The sequence below is a fragment of the Leptonychotes weddellii genome, chromosome 8 (genome assembly GCF_054177405.1).
Source record: "Leptonychotes weddellii isolate Sample4059 chromosome 8, ASM5417740v2, whole genome shotgun sequence".
In the NCBI taxonomy this organism is placed as follows: Eukaryota; Metazoa; Chordata; class Mammalia; order Carnivora; family Phocidae; genus Leptonychotes; species Leptonychotes weddellii.
In genome coordinates this window covers 49,674,891-49,692,069 of record NC_138376.1, presented here as the reverse complement: position 1 = coordinate 49,692,069, position 17,179 = coordinate 49,674,891, and the positions used below count along the sequence as shown (strand labels likewise).

Below are 17,179 nucleotides of genomic sequence, written 5' to 3'. Positions count from 1 at the left end.
TTTTTAGTAATACAAAGTCCAATATATGAAACCAAGAGGGGAAAACTATCTTTATTTCTACAGTCCATCTTTAACTTTGGTAAAATGGAATCTCCCCAGACACCACGGACCCATGAAATACCAAAATAGGAACTTTCCTGTGGTCTTTCAAAAGTGGTAACAGAAAGGTGTTCCAGGATCAAGAGGGATTTCATAAGAATAGATTGCGGAATCCTACTCACTTCTGTATTCTCAACACATTCTTTACAACTGACATACTTCATAAAGGCATATGTAGGCATCATTCTGTACTTATCTTTTATTCAAATATTAACAAAAATTGGTTGTATCACATACACGTGTTCCAACCTGCTTCTGTTACGCAGAGGGGAAATGTGAAATCGACTTTTATTTTGCTCTAATTTAAAGCAGATCAGAAAGTATTACAGCACTCAAGACTTCATTTTCAAACATCATCACTAATATTCAAAGTAGCTCAAATGCCAAGTAAAAAAAAAAGTTTAACTCACGCGCATGCCATTTTCAATTATTAAATAAAGTGCCCTTTGACTGCCATTTTAATAGGATGCCTTATGCAAATCCACAAAACTTGTGGAACTATAGGAGAAAAATAATATGGAACATTTCCTGTAATCTTCCTGAAGCAGAAATTTATGTTTTCAAGAAGGGTACCATTCCTATATTTTTACATAACTCAGTTATAATTTGCAAATTTCTTAATCATATTGCTATAATAGCTAAGCTGTATTTAGTGCTGCTTCTGTGCCAGGCACTATGCTGGCATTTTCATGGTTTAACTTCTATAATGCTTCCAAAACCTAGCCAAATTATTATCGTCTGTTACAGATGAAGAAACCGAGATGGGAAATTAAATAACCTGTCAAGGTTATACAGTTTATAAGTGACATTATCAGGAATAAAACCCAGGTCTGGCCGACCCAAATTCCAAGTTCCTAATCATTTTACTCTTATAATGCAGCTCACAAGATATCTTATAAGTACTTAATTTTATTCTTATCGAGTGTCCTTTTGGAGTAGCAATTCAAGCAACATTCTTCCCACATTATAAAACTCAATGCTAAATTAACAATTTAGGAAAAAAAAAAAAACAATTTAGGGGCAAGTATAGAATATGTGAGAGACAGAACATTAGTTATCTATCCCACACATATTCACCTTTTCTTACTTACTGATATAACATGATTTCATTAAGGATGGCAATGTGCTTAAGTAAAAGGAATACATTTCCCAGGTTTCCTTATGACTAGCTGTGGTTAAAGGAGGCAATTCTAAATCATGAGATGTAAGCTGAAGTACTTGGATAGGATTCTAGAGTGGCTTTTAAAAGGGGAATATCTCATCTTACACACACATTTTTAATCCTTTACTCTTCTCCTTCATCTAGCTTGAAACAAAGATATGATTTTCAGATATCTGGCAGCCTTTTCGAGATAATGAGAATGAAGTTCAGCACAAATATGGCAAAGCTTAAAGAACTTGACTGTCTATTTTGAGGTTTCTTTGTTTATGAGAAATAATCAACTTCTATTTTAACACAGTTGAAACCACTGTTTCGGGTATCTCTTAACAGCAACTGAATGAGATTCTTACCTGCATAGTATAAAAATTAGCCCTGCAGAAAAATTGTTTTGTCTCACATAAATTTGATTCATCTTATTTATTTTAATTCTTAGGCCCTTAGAAGGAAATTGAGTGTGTGGCAACAGATGTTACTAATAATGTAAGTAAGTATTGTACTTATATTGTATATGTCTAAAGACTCATTTGATTTCAAATTAAAATAATGAAAAAATTGGCTTTAAAAAGGTTATTTTGAAAATCAAACTGTTCTAATCTCATCGTTTCAATTATATAGTCATTTGAACGGATTCCAATATAATTTTTTAATTTTGTATTTCATGGCTCTAAAATAAAGGATGTATTTTTTAAATAAAATATCAAGCAACTCTGAGGTGCTTGGGTGGCTCAGTCAGTTGAACATCTGACTCTTGGCTTAGGCTTAGGTCATGATCTTGAGGTCCTGGGATCGAGCTAGCATGGGGCTCCATGCTCAGTGTGGAGCCTGTTTCAAATTTTTTTTCACTCTCCTTCTCCCTTCCCCCCTGCTCCTCCCCTCTCATGCACCCATTCTGTCTCTCTCTCTAAAATAAGTAATAAAATCTTTAAAAAAAAATAAAGCAACCCCCAAGTCATATCCAAATGATCAAATAAAAACATGGTAAACAATAATAGTATTTATGAAAATAAATGTTCAAGGAAAAAAGGAAGTGAAGAACAAAAACAAAAAAGAAAGAATATGCAATTCACAGCACAAAAAATAAAATTTTTTCTTTCAATGGCAAAGATAAAACCAGCACCATGAAATACTCAGTTTTAGTCTATCAGTGTATTTTATAATATTTGTAGAAATAAAATGAGACTGCCCTATTTCAACTTTTACTATTTTGCTAAAAAATATTCTATTTCTTGCACAAAATAGAGGCAAGGTGAGCTTTTGTACATTGAAGTTAATTCTGAAAAGGAGACACAGTTTTACATTTGTTCTTTTCACATGAATTTCATAAAAATCTCTAAAAAAATCAAAACTTTGAAAACAGTAGGAAATGACTTTCACAAATACAAAAGAAATATCTAATTGAAGTATATATTCTAGAGAGCAAAATTTCTAAATCTATTTTCTTATAAAAGAAAGTAAATGCAGTGATGATTCTGTAAGATATACGTGTGGTGAGGCTAAGGAGATATGGGGAGGGAGAAGAATATTTTAAAAACTGTGAAATTAGAGAAGTGAATATCAACCATTCTCATATAATACACATACCAGTAGAAGAGTTTATCGTCCTATTCAGAGACTCTCAGTTCTGGTTTTCCCTGTGGTCTGATTGTCTTTTCTCTTTATTACCATCAAAGAATTAGATGCTTATCAACAATGAAGTTTCAGAAGGTGGCCCCCCATGGGCATTCAATTACTTTCTTCCCCTGTAGTCAGCTACTGGGAGATGGAAAATGATTGACAGATGACTCTGGGCTGTAATCCTCCAGGCCCAGTGGTGTGCCTCCAGATTGAATCTCAATGTTGAGACTTTTCCAAGACTCTTCCAAGGGTACCCTGGGGAACCCTAATTGAACTCCAGGGGACTGAACTTAATTCATTTTCAATCCTCAATCACTTGCAGCCTAGAGAAACCTCGTTATGCCCAGAAACAGCTTGAGGTTATAGAGAGAATGAACAGGAGCCAAGCTAGAAAATCTAGGCTCCTAGTGTATCCAACACACTGTTTTTTCTAGGCACATAAGATGAGCTTCATGCTTTTGACTGTGGATACTGCCACCGCCTCTGCCTGGAGTGTCCTTCCTCTCCTCATTCTATTTCTCTGTAAAATTCTGCCTTCTTTTGAAATCTAATTCTAAAGTCTTCTTTCCTAAGAAGGCTCTCCTAGGTTCTCATATCATCCTCTGAACTCTGCACCATTTTGTTGGTCTCTCCTATTGGCACTTAAATTATAATTATAATTTTTTTTTTTAAGATTTTATTTATTTATTTGCGAGAGAGAGAATGAGAGACAGAGAGCACGAGAGGGAAGAGGGTCAGAGGGAGAAGCAGACCCCCTGCCGAGCAGGGAGCCTGATGCGGGACTCGATCCCGGGACTCCAGGATCATGACCTGAGCCGAAGGCAGTCGCTTAACCAACTGAGCCACCCAGGCGCCCTATAATTTTTATAATAGGTGTTTGCATATTTATTGTGGCTACTTAACGACAAAGAAAGTCTATTTTTCATTCTCGTACATCTCCTTTCTTTTGTATTTAAGAATCGCACAGTGTTTATTATATGAATGAAAGTATCTTGGCCCAAGTCACAAAACGCCTTTATGTCTATTTCCTCCTATACGAAATGTGAAAAACAAATTATGCTCTAGGGAGAATTGTTATTGGGATAATCAAACGCAAATGTGTTTTAGAAAGCACATAGTTTGAGACTCTATATAAATATCAATTGTTAAAAAGTAATGTGTTTGGGGATCACACATAGTATATTCTACAACACTTCTGTGGGTTTTGTAAAATGAGCTGCATGAAGTCAGAAAAAAGGGGCCCTGGAGATTAGCAACGTGCCTTGATAATCTGTAATTTATAAAATGGGATTTACTATTTCCTGGGAGTTGTGGAAATTCCTCCTGGGTCTGATTCACTCTGTCTCCAAATGTCTAGAAAACATGGATATACCAGGCTTACAGGAGCACAGCACAAGTATTTCCCATTCCAGCTACATTTTAGCTTCTGGAAATGGCTCTGAGAGTGAAATTAGCATACGGCCAATTTGCTGGATGCCCAGAGGTTCCTGGATCATGCTGATACATCTTTATCTACTCATTAAGATTATGGCCTAAAATTCGCTTTTCTTGACTTTATGCCTATTACTCTTGAAGTATTATAGATAAACAGGTCATTCATACTATGCTTCACTTTCTCCTCCTATGAAATGGATTAATTAACACTAAACTAAAGACTATGTTTGATAAATATGTCAACTTACACCCAATTATATGTAATGTGTTCTCAATGGGCAGGAAGTAGGAAATGATCTTCTCATTACATATACCTATAATGCTTTCTAAAAGATTTTTGTTATTACTAGGGCAACACTTAAAGTGGTATATAGATGACTGATGATAGATACACAGTATATTTGCTTTTATTTTATTTATATATTAATAAGGTCTCTTTCAGGAAAATGTAATGTATGTATACTCCTTAACGTATGTATACCCTGAAACTAGCTTGTTGAACAAGCTCCTCTTGATGTGATCTGAATGAAATAAAATTTTGTCTTTCATTTCCCATTTAAAAAATCTATCTAATGAGGACCATCTTCCTTGCCCTCAGATAAAACTTGGGCAGGTCTCACGAATGCTCTACTTCTTTTGATACCCTCAAGAAACTGGTAGGTTACAGGGACATTCTCAATTCAAAGATTAAAATATTCAGTCCTGGGCAATAATTAGAACTCTGAACCTGATTTGCCATCTTTTATCCTTCACCTTCCAGTTTTACACATGGGACTTAATGGTGCATTCAGTATTGTAGCCATTTGGTTAGGCAGATGATGCACTGTTCTTCCCTTTTGTTGTGCTGGTGTTTCCTTAGAGACTCCAGAGGCTTCCCATGTGGGTAAAACAAGGGGACTTAGGACTACCCTCTTTCTCCCACTCTTCACTACCCCACTCCACACTCTCAGTCCCATCCTCTCTTTGTTGTTGTTTTTGTTTTTATATTTAATGCTTTTTTTAAAAAAGATTTTTATTTATATGTTTGAGAGAGAGAGAGCACACAAGCAGGGGAGTGGCAGGCAGAGGGAGACGCAGGTTCCCTGGGGCTTGATTGAGGGTCCCTGGATCATGACTTGAACCTAAGGCAGACACTTAACCCAGTGAGCCACCCAGGCGCCCCTCCCATCCTCTCTTTGAGTTGGTTCCATTGAGTCTTTGGAATCATGATAATGTTTTACATAATTTTAAAAAGATTAAGTGAAAAGGAGAAATGCTTGTAAGTATGGGGAAGGGAGAAGGAGAAAGGAATGGAAGTTTACTACTGAGGTAAAGAAATAATAACCAGTTGAGTTTATTCTGATATTGTCATTGTGAAGGTTGGTAAATGATGACATGGAGAAAGAAGTGTCTGGAGTTTGGAACAGTAATTACCACTCAAGAAGGAGACATAATTTAGGGGAGTATCACTTGACTAGGGATATGCCAAGAATCTGAAAGCGCAAGCTTAGAAACATAAGCAAGACTAGCAACTACTTTCAAATCTTTTAAGGCAGATTACAAGGCTGAGTCAACCGTGGGTCCACAGGACACGTCTCCACTGAGGTAGGATCTAAAGGCCTAAGGAACACAAGATCCTGGAAAATAAATTTCAGAACAGGGACAAAAAAGACAATTTGGGACACTGCTGGAGACAGAGAAATGCTGAAAAATAGCAGGTTGTTGAGAGTATGGGAAATGTAGAGACAAAGTTTGCGTGGAGAGTTTACTGTTTCAAATGTGAGTAGCTTGCAAAATTGGAGAGTCCCAAGGTAAAGCTTATGTTCAGTTTACTCTGGGGTTGCAAATATGAGGGCTGAGGTGGAGATTTAAAAAGGAAATTTAAAAAATACACATATATATGATAGGATATGTACATAAATCTCATGCATACATTTTACTATTTCTACCATATGTATACTTTACATATACACATATGCATATATACATAGGTGCACATGGAAGCCAGGAAACAGAAATGTAATGAAACTAGATTTAGTAAATATATGCAAAACTTTGCCACTGTGCAATTGTATTTCAGATTGCAAACTCACAGAAGGGAGGTGGCTTGAATAAGTAGTCTTTCTGCTTATCCTTGGATTTTGCGAGCTTATACACACCTTAATCAGAAATCAGTTCAAATATGCTGGACAATGGACAACAATGGCTGGCAAACTCTAAACAAGTAGTCTTTTTCTTTTTCCTTTTTAAATTTCTATCATAATTCATAAATAACATTATATCATTTAGAACTAATTACAGTGGAGGAGAAAGAATTAAAATGACTGGCCTATGATCTTTCCTTTCTTGGTTCCCAAAGACTTTTCCTCAGAAAAAGAACAGAAGGTGGTGACCCAATTTAATCTCTTTTTAAACGTGGTAACTGGACCTCTGGGTAAGTAGGAGGCCTAATGATATTTGTGGGGAGAGCTCTACTAATGCTCTTCTTAATGAAATGTTCTTAATAGTTTGCCTCTGGTTTAGGATTGCAATTTGTAAACAGAATATGTAAATTTATGAAGCAAAGCTCTTTGGAGAATTTTGCATAAACCATATAATCTTTGAGATATAGAATGTGACAATATTTCATAAATTAAATACTCCCTGCTATATGAGATGACCAATAAAATATATTAGAGACCTCATCCATTACTCTGGGCCATAGGAAACATGTCCAATGTGGGAAGGAAGGACTTAGGGTGCCACACACAAAATCTTAGCCCTCTACCTGTTTTACCCATGCGTTTGGAATAAAGCTTGATGCTGGGTAAGATTTCTTTTGTCTGATTATCTAATTGGACAATATGATATATTTATGTCCACTCAGATTGGTGCTATGATCAGGATTGTCTTTCAGTCCAATGAATTGAAATATTTTAGTAGGAAAAATGACAGGGTGGAAAAATAGAGTGAGAATAAAACACTTGATGGTTGTTACTCCACATAAACTAGTGAAAGATTTCAGGCAAATTATTCAGGGTAAGTCTTACCAATAAAATTTGGAGCAAATAGAAATCGACTAAGGGAAACAGTCTAAGTGGATTAAGAGCAAATATAAGGCTAAAAGAAAAGTAGCAAAAATTATATTCACTTACTATTGTTAACAGCTCTGGTAAAATGTAGATCAGCACCGTCCAACAGAAATATAATGTAAGCCACAAACGCAAGTAATACTTGGTTCTGATTATCTCAATGATGATCCATAGGTAAGAAAATATTTTTGGAAACTTTTAGCAGTTTATATGAAGTTCTGATTTTATACCTATATAGAAATACTTATGGAAATGGATCAGCTGGGAAATGTGAACTTGGCTGTAGAAAATTATAGATGAAAATTAATGTCTCCATCAACACCTATAAACAGGTTCAAATAGCTATGAACGCTGGAGGAAAAAAAGTAAAAGAGCTGGTCAAAGAATATCAAAAGACCTATGGAGTGATATGGTCATAAATACCATGCTTATATATTTTTAAAATATTTCTTCCAAGTTTTTATGTAAATTCCAGTTAGTTATTATACAGTGTAATATTAGTTTCAGGTGTAAGATTTAGTGCCTTATCATTTATGTACAACACCCAATGCTTAATCCCTATCACCCATTTAACCCATCCCCTTGCTTACCTCCCCTCCAGGGACCCTCAGTTTGTTCTCTATAGCTAAGAGTCTGTTTTCTAATTTGCCTCTCCTTTTTCCCCCTTCCCATATGTTCATCTGTTTTGTTTCTTAAATTCTACATATGAGTGAAATCATATGGTATTTGTCTCTCTCTGACTGACATATTTCACTTAGAATAATATATTCTAGCTCCATCCACGTTGTTGCAATTGGTAAGATTTCTTTCTTTTTTATGGCTGAGTAATATTCCATTATATATATATATGTATATACACCACATCTTCTTTATCCATTCATTAGTCGATGGACATTTGGGATCTTTCCATAGTTTGGCTATTGTTGATAGTGCTGCTATAAACATCAGGATGCATGTATCCCTTCAAATCAGTATTTATGCATCCTTGGGGTAAACACCTAGGAATGCAATGGAATATCATGCTTAATAGAAAGTTCTTATCCCCACTGGATGGTTCAGATCCTGATGGTCATCTTGAATTTAGTAGACATATTATTTTTAGGATAAATTATTGCCCAAAATGTTGTTGAATATCTTTTTTTAAATATGATAAGGAGATGTTGACCAAGGTTAGATGGTACACTAGGCAGGAAAAAGTTATAACAAGCCGGCCTGTGATCAATTTCTTTCTTTCTTCTTTTTTTCTTTTAAACACAAGGTGCCAATGGCACTTTATTTTTTCTTTTTAACATCCTGTTCTTTAGCTTCCTCAGCCCATTTTGCTCAGATGTAGAGCCAGGCGTTGACATGTGCCATGCAAAGATTGGCCAATGCCTTAAAGTTCTTCTCTTCCTCTGTAATGACTCTGGTTTTCTCCTTCTTGTAGATATTTGGCATCTGCATGACTGGCCCTGTCAGCTCTGTAGCCAATTTGAGTTCTTCAGCAGCACTGTCTCCTTTCTTGGGGGCTGAGGGCTTCCTGGGAAAGAGGATGAACTTGGAGTGGTACTCCTTCGGCCACTGCCCATTGACCTGCATGGGCTCAGTGGACTTGTTCCACCTTCTTGGATCCACTGAGATCCCAATGGCCCATGCCACCTTCTTGTGGATGCCAGCCACCCATAACTCTTCCCAGCTGAAGCCCCTGCCAGTTCACACTTTGGTATGATACCTTACAGTGGGGCACTTCACAATGGGCCAGACAGGTCCTGGCGGGGAGGGCGCCGGGCAATGGGGCTTGCCTTGGCTTGCCAGACCTTGTGTCTGCAGATCTTCCTTGTGGGCTGGTTGAACCACGTGGCCATGCACAGCTGCCAGTTCTTGTGGAAGTAGGGCTTCAGGATCTTGTCATTCTGGCTGGGCACTATGGCTACTGCCCATGGGCCTGGGGGCAGTGGAGAGGGGAGCAAGTCAGGGCCCAGGCTCTGGCTAGACGCAGTGGCCTGCCTGCCCCCACAGCCTAGGCCCAACCTTCTCTGGTGTGATCAGTTTCTTCTATGATTAATGGATGAGGGGACACTTTGGAGGAAAGAAAAAAAAAGGCAGGTAACCTAGTGTAATTTCCTTGTAAATATGATAATTGAATGTTTGGGGAAATAGATTAATGATACTAGTCATTATCTATGCAGTACTCTTAATGTCTGTGGATTAGGATTGCTTAAGAAAAATAAACATAATTTGTAGAGAATGTCACATAAACTATACAAGTCTCTGGAGAATAGGACATAGATATTTCATAACATCTCGTTGTATGGGCTAACCTGTGAACCTCTTATAGAAACCTCTCCTATTATTCTGGAGCAGAAAGTATGTGTATAATGTGTATAATGAAAGGAAGGGACCATGGAGCCACATGGGATGATCTCTCCCTGCTTTGTCTGGCCTCCTGACTACTTGATCTTTAAAATTATTAGTAAGGTTTGATACAGTGTAAATTCTCTTATATGATTCTAGTTTGGATTGTTTTGGATTCTAGAAACATTAATTTACTGAAAAATAATATTTTAAGAAGAAATTGGTGTGAAGATTCTAGGCAACTGTCGCATATGATTTTGAAATTGTTTCATTGTTCTAATTTTTTTTTTTATGGAGTGCTGGTATTATATTCTTATGTCTCTTCTTGCCCCTAAGAGAAAATTGTAATTGGGGTAATTCAGTGGTAGAGGAATGAAAGAGAACAAGCTCCAGAGGAGATGATAGGGCTGCTAATTGAGAGAAGCAAACCCCAAATAGGCACCGAGTGAAACCTTTCTGGCTTGCACTGAGCAGAATAAGAAAAGTGAGTCAGTCAGACGCTTTTATATATATATTGTGGACCATTAATTTCACTGTGGAATCAACAGATTCACTTGAAAATGTGAGAGGTTCCCACTGTCAAAGTTTATGGGGTAGGGACAAATTTGAAGCACTCCTTATTGCTGGCATCATGCTATTATACAGTATCCATTGTGTAACCCTTTTAGAGTGAGCTTGGATAGACAAATGTGTTGGCATAAATCAAGATGGGATCTTGAAGATCAAAATTTCATTCTCTAACTTGTGTGTTCTTAGAGTAAACTTAATTGTCCTCTGGTCCATTTCATAGGCCTCTGTGTCTAAAATGTATATGCCATTGTTCTGGGTTAATATGCTTATTAGATCAGTGAGAATAAAGGAAAACAGGAAGGTTTGCATAAGATCATTCTGATACTCTACTCTGTTGAGCTTCTTCCTTCACAGATATAACATTTCTGGCTGAAAACAGTCTGACATCTAAGCCCAGTGAGTTAAAAATAAAGAACAAAAACTGGGGAAATTTTTGGCTTCTAAGGAGAGTAAGCTTTCTTCTCCCTTCCGTCCTTTGTTGGAAATACATGTCAGCTCAAGTGAATGGTAAATATTGGGCCACTGATAATGTGGAAATCTATCATTCTCTTTGTAATATCTCTGTACCATCCAGTAATTACAGTATGGCAAGATCTCAGGCTGCCCTTGATTATTTAGTAAGAGACCTCATCCCAGAGGAGGTTTGAGGTATAGACTTGACTGGTTCTGCTGTGTATATCATGCTTTTCTCCTCCTTGATGTCTCACTTTGGGATTACTTCTCTTCTCTTTCATGTGTTAGTCTAGAGAGTCCAGATTCTGGGCACCCAGAGACCACCGAATCCATTTCTTCCAACTAACCCAGTGGCTACCCAGGGTTGCTGACAAGTTTGAGGTATCATGTCTCATTTTTTAGAATAGGAAAATTTTTGTCTTGTACACACTTTCTGCATATATCTTTTGCAAATCTGTGACTGGAGTAGGCAAATGGTCAGGGATTTTGGTTTTCAGTATTGTGGTTTTCAGCCAAGTATTATTTCATCCTGACTAGCATCCATGTTGTGCTTTATTGCCACCTATGACTCCATCCATTTGGGTTGCTAAGCAGTGCAGGGTGAAAAAGTGAAGCACTACCTATATTTTTGCAAACATTACATCATATCATGAATATTTGGAAAAGTCAGGGTGAATGCCCCTGATGTCGTATTTCCTTTTCTTGGTGGCACAAAAAGATTAATCAATGTAGGTACACCTGTTAGTTGGGAATGAAGCCAGCATCATTGATTTAAGAGTTCAGCATGTGCAGATGCTGCTAGGGGTCTCTCTTGCATCAATTATTATGGAAGTCATGCTTTAAAAAAAAAAAAAAAAAGAAGACATTGTGTCTCTTAAATCAACTTCGGTCAGTGGTCATAACACAGTTGTAAAATTTATCCTTTGAGTAAATAGAGGGTAAGAGACCGAATTCTGGCTTTTTAAAGAACATGCCATTTTTCTATAATAACTGTTTAAATCCCTAGACTCATCAGATGTGTAGAGTTAGCATTTGAAACTTAAACTTAACAGCAGACACTTGAACTGTATAGTATGTGGGGGGAGGGGAAAAACATTAATTATCTGACTGATTTCAAAAAGAATTTAGAGTATGTTATGTTTTGTAACCCTGCTTTTCCTAATAATCCTGAGTTACCTGGGATGAGAAAAAAAGCAATCTGGAGTTGAGTAATTGCATGTGTTACCAAAATAAGTACTGTCAATAAGAGAAGAAATACAAACACAAATAATTCAGATTTAATTTCCACTAATTAGTACCAAAAAGAGTCTTTGAGTTTTTTAAACAAAAAAAAAGCATGTGGGTTGTATAGTATCTCTAGTACTCTTTACATTTTTTCTTTCTATTCCTTTATTATTTTAGGAATTATTCAAGATATAATTCCCCTCCCTTTTCTAAGTTTCACCTTTCTTGTTGGATGGGAATTATAAAAAGATAGATTTTTGTTACTTCAAATTCAATATTAGAAGAACTAACTTAATCACACCTAAACCATAGATAAGGTAAAATATAGATAACTCAAAACTGATTTTATTTAAATTACTTTAAACAAGGTATTTATGGGCTCCTGGGTGGCTCAGTCAGTTAAGCGTCTGCCTTTGGCTCAGGTCATGATCTCAGGATCCTGGGATCGAGCCCCGTGGGCTCTCAGGAAAGGTCCCACTGTGCTCTCTCTATTTCTCAAATAAAGTCTTTAAAATATATATATAATTATAAAATCAAACTTTCATTGGGATATGTATAGGGAATACACAACACTGTATAAAGTTCTAAAAGACTTCAATAAAAATTACATTTTACAGATAGTTATCATTAAATACATTTCAAAAAATGGAAATCTAAAGAAATCTTCAAGATTATAGCATGTTTTAGACCCTGGAGTGTTTTAACAGCCAGGATTTTCTATGTGTCATAAACTTTAAGTCTTATACATATATTATTTAATATATAATATTCCTTGTGTAGGCACTGTTACCTGAGGGGTATGTGACTTGGATATGGTAAACTGACAGACTCCAGTTCATTCGGACAGTAAACAACATGGCCGCATGTCAAATCTAGTTGTGTCTGAATGAAACATGTACTCATAAACGCTATAAGGCCTGGCACAGTAAAAAATATTACATAACATGAGAAATATCCTAAAACCGTGAGGTTATATAGACATATTTCACAGTCTTGCTATTTAGTGTTAGTGTTTTTGTATGGCAAGGACATCTGCTCCACGGGGAATAAGATGATATCAATGGACACTTTTTTTCTTTGGAAGTTTAATCTAATTTACATAACTGAGGACCATAAAAATGATTGGGATTCAAAATCAATTACATTAACTTTTTATACTCTGAGTTTCATTTGAAAATATTTAATGTTCACCTTTTATTTTTTTGCCTAAAGATAGTATCTTTCTGTCCAATGCCTTACATAATATGAATAGGAGCCCATGACACCAAGAACTTCAGGGATTCACCCCAAAACACTAACACACCATTAATTAGAAATTAGAATAATCAAAATATTAAATAAATTAAATTTTGACAAAGTACACTGTTGGGAGAAACACATTATACTTGTCCTTTCTTCTAATCATATTAACACGTAATACCTTATCGCAAAAATGATGGAGGAAAAACTTAAAAACAGCAAAGATGGGGTAGAATATGATCTTAAAAATAGAAATATAAAACATTTTATCAAATAATAATAGAATAATGCAATAAATCTCTCATGCTATGCCCCTAACCAATATTTGCCCCTCCTTTGTATATTTAAGTGACCAGTAATTTTATTCCCTAATACTCAACTATAACTTACTAGTAAGTCCTTATATTTAAATAGCATTTCTTAAATGTATTTAAATTAATTCTACCATTTTACCTGTGAAAAATGAAATAAGGAGAGCCATCTTTATTTTTTTTATTTTTTTAAATATCAGGTGTAAAATTTAATGATTCATCACTTACATACAACACCTAGTGCTCATCACAAGTGCCCTCCTTAATCACCCATTTAACCCATCCCCTCACTTACCTCCTCTTTGGTAAACCTCAGTTTGTTCTCTGTAGTTAAGAGTCTGTTTTCTGATTTGCCCCTCTCTCTCTTTTTCCTCCTTCCCCTATGTTCATCTGTTTTGTTTCTTAAATTCCACATATAAGTGAAATCATATGGTATTTGTCTTTCTCTGACTTATTTCACTTAGCATAATACCCTCTAGCTCCGTCCATGTCATTGTAAATGGCAAGATTTCATTCTTTTGATGGCTGAATAATATTCCATTATATATTCATATATATATCACATCTTCTTTATCCATTCATCAGTCAATGGACATTTGGGATATTTCCATATTTCAGCCATTTTAAAAATAGAGCTGGAGAGCTCCTAGGTGGCTCAGTCGGTTAAACATCTGCCTTCAGGTCAGGTCATGATCCCGAAGTCCCAGGATTGAGTCCCACATCAGGCTCCCTGCTCAGTGGGGAGTCTACTTCTCCCTCTGCCCTTCACCCTGCTTGTTGCTCTCTCTCTCTCTCACTTTCTCTATCTCTCAAAAAATAAATAAAAATCTTAAAAAAAAAATAAAAATAGAGCTGAAGCAGCTATTTCAGAGGAACTGCCTTGCATGTCTTATTTTCTAAACCTTTGAACTGGGCCACATTCCAATATTCCAAGTCAGCAAGAATGAAAAAAATCCCATTTGAAAAGACTGATAAAAATGAATTTTTGCCTAGTAACCACTTTGCTTGACCAGTTAGTGATCTACAAGATGTATAAATCTAGCTCTGCTTGTCAGAACAATGAATTCTTCTTAAAAACAACTTACCTAATCTTCTTTTATGTCCATAAAACCCCTGAGTCCACCTCCTATAAGGAGGACACTGTTTGGGCTTCTATTTAAATCTGTGTACCCCAAATTGCAATTCTTTGATCCCAAATAAATGCCAACCTCTTGAACTGGTTTCTTATTCTAAGTTTCTTCAAGAGTTTCCTCCTTCAGCAACTCCAGCTGGTTTTATGTTTAAGAACTATGATCCTTCTTATAAATATTTACCCCAGTGGACCCAAAATTCCAAAGATAATTTGCAATTACAGTGGTCATTTTGGGGCTTTTTTGAACTCACAGAACTTGACTTGAGAATCATGGATTTAAAACCAGACAAATCAAATGGTATGCTTAATTGGTATTTGGAAACTTTAAAATGAACTCAAGACTGATTGCCTCTTTTCAGAGTACTGTTTCCAAATTCATAGAGAAAATTTCTCAATTAGAAAAGAATCATAAGGTCTTAAAGAATTCTTCTCTTCAGCCTCCTTCTACTGCTTCAGGTTGCTCTCCCTCTCCCTCTTCTACTTCTCTTTGTTCCTCTGTGGCCAAACTCTCTCTTTACCCCCACGATCCCAAGGCTTCTCTAGATCTCCTGTTTCATCCTCTTCACACTGTCCTGTTCCAGTGCACCTTTTCAAGGTTAGACCTAGAAGTTACAGTCATGAACATTTTATATGCTCCCTAGACAAAGGCTGAATTGAGAGCTATTGCTAAGGAGTTTCAAGAGTTTCTGAAGACCCTCATCAGTTTGCTGATAAATTTAATATTGTCATCCAAACCTATCACTCTGGTTTCTCTGATCTTTATCAATAGGTCCACCTACTTGTTGGAAAGGGTCAAGGTCAACATTGGATGCTGAAGGCTGAATGCCATTAGATGATCTCCAATGGTCTTACTGAAGGACGGGATACCTGTTGGGTGGACTGCTAAAGCTTTACAGGAAGCCATTCCCCATATCTTCCCTAAAGTCATTGATTGGAATAAAATCCATACATGGACTCGAAAGCTTGAGAAACCAGTTTATGACTGCTATAATAAGTTTCAAATTGTTTTTAAGGAAAATTCAGGCCTTCCTTTAGATGTTGATTCCATCCAGATGGCTTTCAATTCCATGTTTGCAAATGACTTCTGTCGTGAATTTTCTCTACTTGTAAAAAGGACTGGGATGAAATGGGAGACTATGTTTACCCTGATCTAGTCAGTCTAGCCAATCAATTAGCTAGAACCCTTGAGGACGCTACCTAAAGAAAGTCAAATAAAATCTAAATTTACAACTCCAACAGATGTCTGCCTCCTCTCATAGGCCATGGCAATCAAAAACTAGACCAGCAGCTTCTCCTAAAAATATTTGCCATGTTTGTAAAAAACCCAGACACTGGAAAAAGGACTGCCTTAAACAGAAATACCAAAGGCAATCCTCTAACACCAAACCTTCAACCTCTCTAATGCACAGAGGCTGCTCCCAGAAAACACAAGAGGTCTTTCTGATTTTGCCCCTTAATCATCTCGGTGAAACTTCGGTAATGATTGGAAGTGAGGTTCTTACCACTTTAATTGACACTGGCCCAACTTTTCTGCGTTCATCCTCAAACAATCCCTTACTAGGAGTACTGAAAAAATTCCATTGGTGGGAATTTCTAATAAACCCTTAACAGGTTATAAGCCTCTTTCCTTACCTTTTCAATTAGTCCCTCTTTGGGACAGTCCTATTCCTTTTTACTAGTCTACTCAGCTCCTGTCCATCTACTTGGAAGAGACTTCTTAGAAAAATACCACACTGCCATCTCTTTTTTCCAAAAAAGGGAAATTATTCTTAAAATCAATTCAACCTCTCCTTCAACTGGCAGCATTGGAAACCATTCAATACCTCTAAAAGTCTTTCCCCTTATATCAGCTAATAAGGACACTGAGAGCTTAATTCTCTTAGAAAAAGTCCGTAAAGGACTTATGGCAAAATCCACAACAGATATCAAGCAGACCATTCAGCTTCCCCAGTAAAGATTCAAGTTGATCCAAGCAAACCCCTTCTTAATATCAGGCAATACCCTTTAAACTTTGAAGCTACTGCAGGAATAAAACCAATTATAGAGGAATGCAAGGCTCAAAAACTTATAGTCTCTGGTATCAGTCCTTGTAGTACACTCATCCTTTCTGTAAAGAAACTCCATGGACAAGGGTGGAGGTTTGTCCAGGACCCCAAAGACATCAATAGCACTGCCACTTCCTAACACTCAATTCTCTCTAACTTTCACACTCTCCAACCTCCATTCCCACAAAGAGTAGGTTTTTTTCTATAACTGATTTCTGTAGTGCTTTCTATAGTATCCCCGTGGATCCCCAAAAGCCAATTTTTATTTGCCTTCATTTGGGAAAGCAGCACTCAACATCTTTCTGCAAGCTGACTCACCTCTTCTAATTTTAACTTCTCCCCACATTAGATCTCGCTGCATTTTAATTAATTAATTTTTTTTTAATTTTAATTTTTTATTTTATTTTTATTTATTTGAGAGAGAGAATGAGATAGAGCATGAGAGGGGGGAGGGTCAGAGGGAGAAGTAGACCCCCCGCTGAGCAGGGAGCCCGATGCGGGACTCGATCCCG

At 36.6% G+C, this 17,179-nt stretch overlaps 1 pseudogene; it reads right to left on the bottom strand.

The window, feature by feature from the left end:
- Positions 1-8,631: 8,631 nt before the first annotated feature.
- LOC102737380 (large ribosomal subunit protein eL13 pseudogene) lies at positions 8,632-15,526 on the bottom strand (annotated as a pseudogene).
- Positions 15,527-17,179: the final 1,653 nt, after the last annotated feature.